At 40.9% G+C, this 6461-nt stretch overlaps 1 protein-coding gene across 7 annotated transcripts in view; it reads left to right on the forward strand.

The window, feature by feature from the left end:
- Positions 1–6461, forward strand: part of SNAP47 (synaptosome associated protein 47) — a 40891-nt gene that overhangs the window by 573 nt on the left and 33857 nt on the right. The gene's annotated exons all lie outside the window — the stretch shown is intronic.

Genomic DNA, 6461 nt, shown 5'->3' on the forward strand with positions numbered 1-6461 from the left:
CCCCCCAATTTTGGGTTGAAACCATTTGAAAAAAATACCCAATTTTTGGGTTGAAACCATAAACAAACCAACCAATTTTTGGGTTGAAACAAACAACCTAAATCCACATTTTTCTGTGGGTAAAACAAAACACCTCTATAGCTATATCTTAGTGGCGTTTCATTGCATTCACGGAAAAATGTGGATTTTGGGGTTTTGGTTTTTTTTAACCAGAAAATTGGGGAATTTAATTTTTTTTTTTTTTTTTTTTTTAATTGGAGAAAAACAAGGATCCGTGCTAATAAGGGTGGACAATTCTGAAGTAATTAGGATAATGAATCAGGGTGGGCATTTCTGAAATAGGATAATTAACAAGCCTGGATAATTGTGAAATGATTGGAGTGATGAATGGGAATGGTCAATTCCCAATTAATTGCTTGGAGCAGGGGGTTGGACTAGATGTGACCTCCTGAGATCCCTTCCAACCCTCGTTTTCTAGGATTCGGATAGTTAATTAGCGTGGTCAGTTCTGAATTGAGCAGGGGAATGAATCAGCCTAACAAAGCGTATGCGGACACATAGGAATTCATAAAATCATGGAAAATAAAGAAATCGGAGGAGTCCTTGAGAAATCATAACGAATATATTAGAATAAAACTGACCAGCCCCTGTTGTAATGTGCCCACCTCCTACATAGGGAATATAATAGAATAAATGAAATAAATTAGCATCATTTAGGATTAGAAGAATGTATTAGAAGAACAAATGAATGATGTAAAGGAATCTCTAAAATAACAGAAAAAAATAAATAAGTAAATAAATGCTTGGATGCATATCTTGCTGGGATCCACTGACCCCAGCTGACATCCTGCCCCTTGGGCCGGGGTGGTTGGACCTGATGATCTTGTGAGGTCCCTTCCAGACCTAATGTCTATGAACTCTATACATGAGAAGCAGATGAAGGCATTGGAGCAATTAATATATGTAGCATAAATGCATATATTGGGACACGTGGGAAATATTTATTGTGTGTGCCGGGACCCTGTTTATTTTAGGGATGCCATAGCCCAGCACTGAGTAGTTAGTGGGCATTGCTTATATCCTTACCACTTCCCCAACTGAGAGCATGCACTTGAATCATAAAAAATGAGGGTGGGAAGGGAGCTCAGGAGGTCACATCCAGTCCAACCCCCTGCTCAAAGCAGGACCCAACTACATCATCCCAGTCAAGGCTTTATCTATCTAAAAAACCTGAAAGGATGGATATGCCACCACTTCTCTGGATAACCCGTTCCAGTGCTTTACTGCCCTCCTAGTAAGAAAATTCTTCCTAATCTCCAACCTCAACTTCCCTTGCTGCAGCTTGAGCCCATTGCTCCTTGTCCTGTCATCCTATGTCCTCCGACACTTCCCGTGTCTCTGGAGCTGCGTTTGCAAGCCTTACAGAGCTGCTTTATCCATAAGCCTAGCAGTGGCTTTCAGAAGAGTTACTCGGTTGTCTTGATTTCCTGCCATCCACACTTCAATGGGGCTGGCAATGAAACAGAGGTATAGGGTGATTAGAAATGCAACAGAAAAACTAAACAAATTCTGCACCCTCCCTTAAAACCAAACACCAATAAGTGCCCCTGCCAAAGGCAGTGGATTTGTGTGGGGTGAGAGATGAATTTAAAAATAAAATAAAAGGAGGTGCAGGGAGAGGAGGAAGTGTGCTGTACCTCAGTGCTGCAAGAGTGCCCTGCAAGTTGACAGTGAACTTTGCATCAGCAGTCGGCTGGAGCAGCGTGTGTCAGAGGCTGTGAAAAATTAGTCACGCTTCTGTAATGTGTTTCATTCGATGATGCCAAAGCACTTGACAATGGTCAGTGACTCGCCTTCTCCCTGTTATGTAAAAGAAGAACTTCAGTCATGCATTAAGGAACTTTACCAAGGCCGTGGAGTGACTTAGTGGCAGCCTGGGTCTCAACTTTTTTATCCAGTTTCCTTTTCTTTCGATTATGTGCAACTCTTGTGCAGCTCGTTGTGGAGTATTGTGTTCAGTTTGAGGAGGGGGCGTTAATTGTCAGGAATAGTTACAGTGGTCTGGGGTTAAGAGATTCGCAGCATAACTAAGAAGGCAGCTAGGAAAGACTGAGGGGAAAATGTATGTGACTTGTGACTGGAAGAAGTGGTGACTAGGAGAAGATGGCGGTGTAGGGGTGGTAGTAGTATACAAAGATTTGTAATCGTAGGACTGGATGGGACCAATCCTGAGTCACCGAGTTGAGCCCCTGTTGTTCAGACTATCATGTCATACAATTCTTGCCATAAAACAGATCAAGTTTAACCTTAAAACAATTTAGATTGCATTGCCCTGACATCTCCTGGCTGGTTCTTGTACAACCTTGATCTTCTAAAGGCTTATTCTAACTTTCAGCTATATTCCTAGCCAATGTATATCCGTTTGTATTTGTGCTAACATTGTCCTGTAGTGCAAATAATGCTTTTCCCTCCATGCCATTTGCCCCTTGATGTATTTATAGACGGCGATCATATCTGCTCTTAGCCTGTCCTTTGCTAGTCTACCCCCCACACTATTACCCCTTGTCACGTGATGGGCTAGTCATTCCCCTGGACATCAAGGTAGATGTTCCCTGCCCCTGTTTCATTCTTGTCCATATTATTTCAGGTCTCACCAAAGTGTTATATGAGGGCATTAAGTCCTTTCCTTTGCCTACTGGATGTCCTTTGCCTGATGCATATGAAAGATGAAGTAACATTTAGTGTGATACGCTGGGATGTAATCAGGTAACGCAACATAATAGGCCCAAATGAAAGGAAAATACTTGCTGAATTTCAGGCTGGGACTCCTGATATTCAGGTATTAATTTGTGGGATACTTGATCGAAATAAGTGGCCTAAGTCATGCCAAGTCAGGCCACCCAGCAGGTTTTGTCAAGTCACGAGGTCGTGATCTGGGAGGATATGCAGAGTGGGACTCGGAGGGGGGAGCTGGCTTTTCATATCTTACTAAAAGTCTCCAGCAAATATACTATGGGACACAATCTCAGTGTGATCCTGGAAGACGGCAAATAGATTTTAGTTGGCTTCTTTCACCTCTGATATACCTGGTGGAGTAATGTATAACATTTATTATTTATATTTCTAGTAGTCACCTAAAGAACAAATATCAGGGGGCTCCATTGTGTCCAGTACAGTTAAACATATAGTAAATGACAGTCCTTGCCTCAGACTGCCTGCAGTCTAGGAAAAAGGCTGTTAAAACTGGTGGATGAGAAAAAGAAACAGCTGGGGTAGAAGTAAGAGGAGCAGGGGTTTATTATCAGCTTCTTAGCAGTTCAGGAGCAGTAATCAAAACTCATCATTTTTCCAGCCATTATAAACACACAGTGCATGGTTGCAACTGTTTGCTTAAAAGCAGATTTAATGTCTGCTTCCCAGTATCCCCACCCCCCAAGGCTGCCCACTTCTTTTTCTCTTCTTTCTTATATTTTGGCCAGCTCTCATGATCGGGTCATCAAGATATTTGCAGCCTTGGCTTCATCTCATGTAATTGTTATATTCTATTAAACAGTAACCATGTGCTATGCTGTTTTTGACTATCCTTCGCTGTTGAGTGAAGTCATTTCTAAATGATCAATGTATGCACTTTTAACATTTTTACTGCATTTTGGCATCACCTGGAACAAAAAAATGCTACATAAATATGACTGTTACTAAGTGCACAGGTGCAGATATGTCTGTCTACGTGTGTGTGTGTGTGTGTAATATGTGTGTGTGTATATTCTGTATGTGTATATAATATGTATATATGAACAACACGTATATCTATAGAAGTGTGTGTGTGTGTGTGTATGCGTAATGTGTCTCTGTAAATATGTGTGTATCTATATCTTCTACATATTTCTATAGGTGCGTGTGTGCATAATGTCTGTGTGTATAATGTGTGGATATCTATATCTGTATGTATGTATATATAATGTGTGTGGATATCTATATCTATCTGTGTGTGTACACGCACACAGACAGAAACTATAAAAATACCATTTCTGAAGAAATGGTCAGCAATAGATTCATGCTTACACATTCTGATTTTGGAGACAGGACCTGGAAGGAATTTGTAAACCTCAGGGTGAGTCAAAAGTCTTGTGACATAAGAGGTCATATATACACGTGTGTTCAGTAGTCAGTTCTTTTCTTCAGCTGGATAGAGGTGTTTTGACAGGTGCTTGCCTTGAACATATGTTTTCTAGTGTCTTTATTTTTTAGCATTTTTTGCTTTCCTTTTTGGATTTGGGTTTAGTAGAATTTTGCCACTTTTGCAGTCTGTTTGGTTTTTCTCAGACTTAAAGAGAGAGAGCAGTTTTGAATAGGGACAAACGGTTTTAGAAAGATGACAACCCTACGATGGCAGCCTGAGGATCCTGAGCCTGCAGTTCGAGGTAAATAACTTTAGATGTATTTTCTTGTGCCAGTTATGGCAGCCTGGCTGCAAGGCTGCATTTAAGTTGGATTGGGTGCAGCCTTAATTATGTAAAGGAACTGGGAGAAAATACTTTCTGGATGGGAAGCTATTGGATGGTTGCAGTAGAAAGGACAGTCTTGCAGACTTTTTCAAACCTTAAACATGTTTTAACAGTCAGTCTGAGGCTTGATAAACTTTTTGAATCAGTCTCTTTCAAATCTGTACTTTGTAGGATGATGTATTGCTTCTCTCTGGTCTTGAAGGCGTTTTCATCTGAGAGACCATAGGTTCCAGTGAATAGGGACAGCATTGGAGTTGGGAAACATTGATTTTGTTCCAGATTTTGGCATGTGTTCAATATGCAAGTTGTGTACCATCGCTGTGCCTTTAATTTCTTGACATTGATCTTCCCTGAATGAACACAGGTGATAGGAGAATTGTGCAAGGTGCTCAAAAACTATACTTCCTCAATTATAATATGATATGATACTAATATGTAATCCCAATTTTCAGCAGCTGACTCCTGCAGGGAAAGATGTGTTTTGTATGCCATACAATATGATAATTAAAAAACAAACAAACCTGTGTGTGTGCGGGGGGCAGGGATTGTAATCCTACTAGGATTAAACTGCTGCAGTTCTGAACATAAAGCCAGGGCCTACCTTGTACATTTGGAAGTTGTAGGTGGCACCTTTGTTTGCATCAGATACTTGTGGAATAAGGAGCTATACTTGAGTAAAGGTGTTGGAATATGGCCCCGTGTGAGTAATCCTAATGTGAGTAGTCCCTTTGGCTTTAAATGTGACTGGCAATATAAATAATCAGGTTAGAAAGGTTGTTGCCAGGGGTTTATGAATTCCTGTACTTGAGCATAAATGATTTGGTCATTACTAAATGCAGGGAGTTCTGCAGAGTATGGGAATTACAGATTATTGATAATCCAAACCAAGAGGAAAACCTTTCTTGCTTTAGGGTTCCCCCAGGGGAAAGCAGATCCCATTGAAGTCAATTTACTAGCTAGGATCACAGTGTAAACATCTGTCTGGACTAATCTGATGGAAAGTGAGGAGGATTATGTCCTCTTTCTGATCTTTCATTGATAACACTGCATAATGCTCCAGAGCACCTTGAATACATAATGCAGCACTGAGCTGTCATTTTCTTAGGATGCATCCACGTTGTTAAGGAAATAATTAACGCACAAGTGTTTAAATCATTAGTGTTCAATGCGTGCTCATAAGGAAGTGATGGATCACCATCCAGAACATAATGTGGAGATGAAGTCACTTGGGAATGTAGGTAGTTTTAATCATCATGATCATCACCTTGTGATCAGCTATCCTCAGTCTGAGGGCTGGCAACATGATAAACCAGTTCTCTCCACAGTTATTTATTCATCAGTACTTTTTTTTTGTTAATTGTCTTGGCTAATTCTGTCCACTCCTCTTTGTCCTTTTTTTCCACCCTCTTCTTCCCCTCTTCCTCCTTCCACATATCCTGTCTTCTGTAAGCGGTTCCCTTTTTTGACAGCACATCCGAAAAACATTAATTCCCTTCTCTGAATTGGCTTGACAAGGTCTCATGTCACATCAGTCCTCACCAGTATCTACAATCATTAGAGTATTTTTTTTTTCTTCTTTTGGCTGCCCATGGCATTCCCCATTTGTCAATAAGATTGTGTTTCAAGTGTTGCTAGGGGTTGTAATATTCAGGCATAAAAAACTCTAGGAGTAGGAATAAATTAAAAAAGGAGTGGTTGGCACTGTTGGGAAACACAATTTTTATGCTCTGGAGGAATCGTTGCCATTGGCAAGTGCTTTCCCATTGCTCCAAGAATACACTTGGTTTTCACTTGCCTGCCGTGGCAAATGCCAAACCTCTTCTGTGTCCTGCCCTTGATTTCATGTCTCGATCATTTTGAAGGCTTTCCAGGGGAACGGCCAGGGGCTTAAGCTGGAATAGACCCTTCCATGGGCCAGGAACTGGAGCCATTGTTCCAGCCACCAGCGACTGAGAA

The sequence above is a fragment of the Alligator sinensis genome, unplaced genomic scaffold, assembly GCF_000455745.1.
Source record: "Alligator sinensis unplaced genomic scaffold, ASM45574v1 scaffold1298_1, whole genome shotgun sequence".
Classification (NCBI taxonomy): Eukaryota; Metazoa; Chordata; order Crocodylia; family Alligatoridae; genus Alligator; species Alligator sinensis.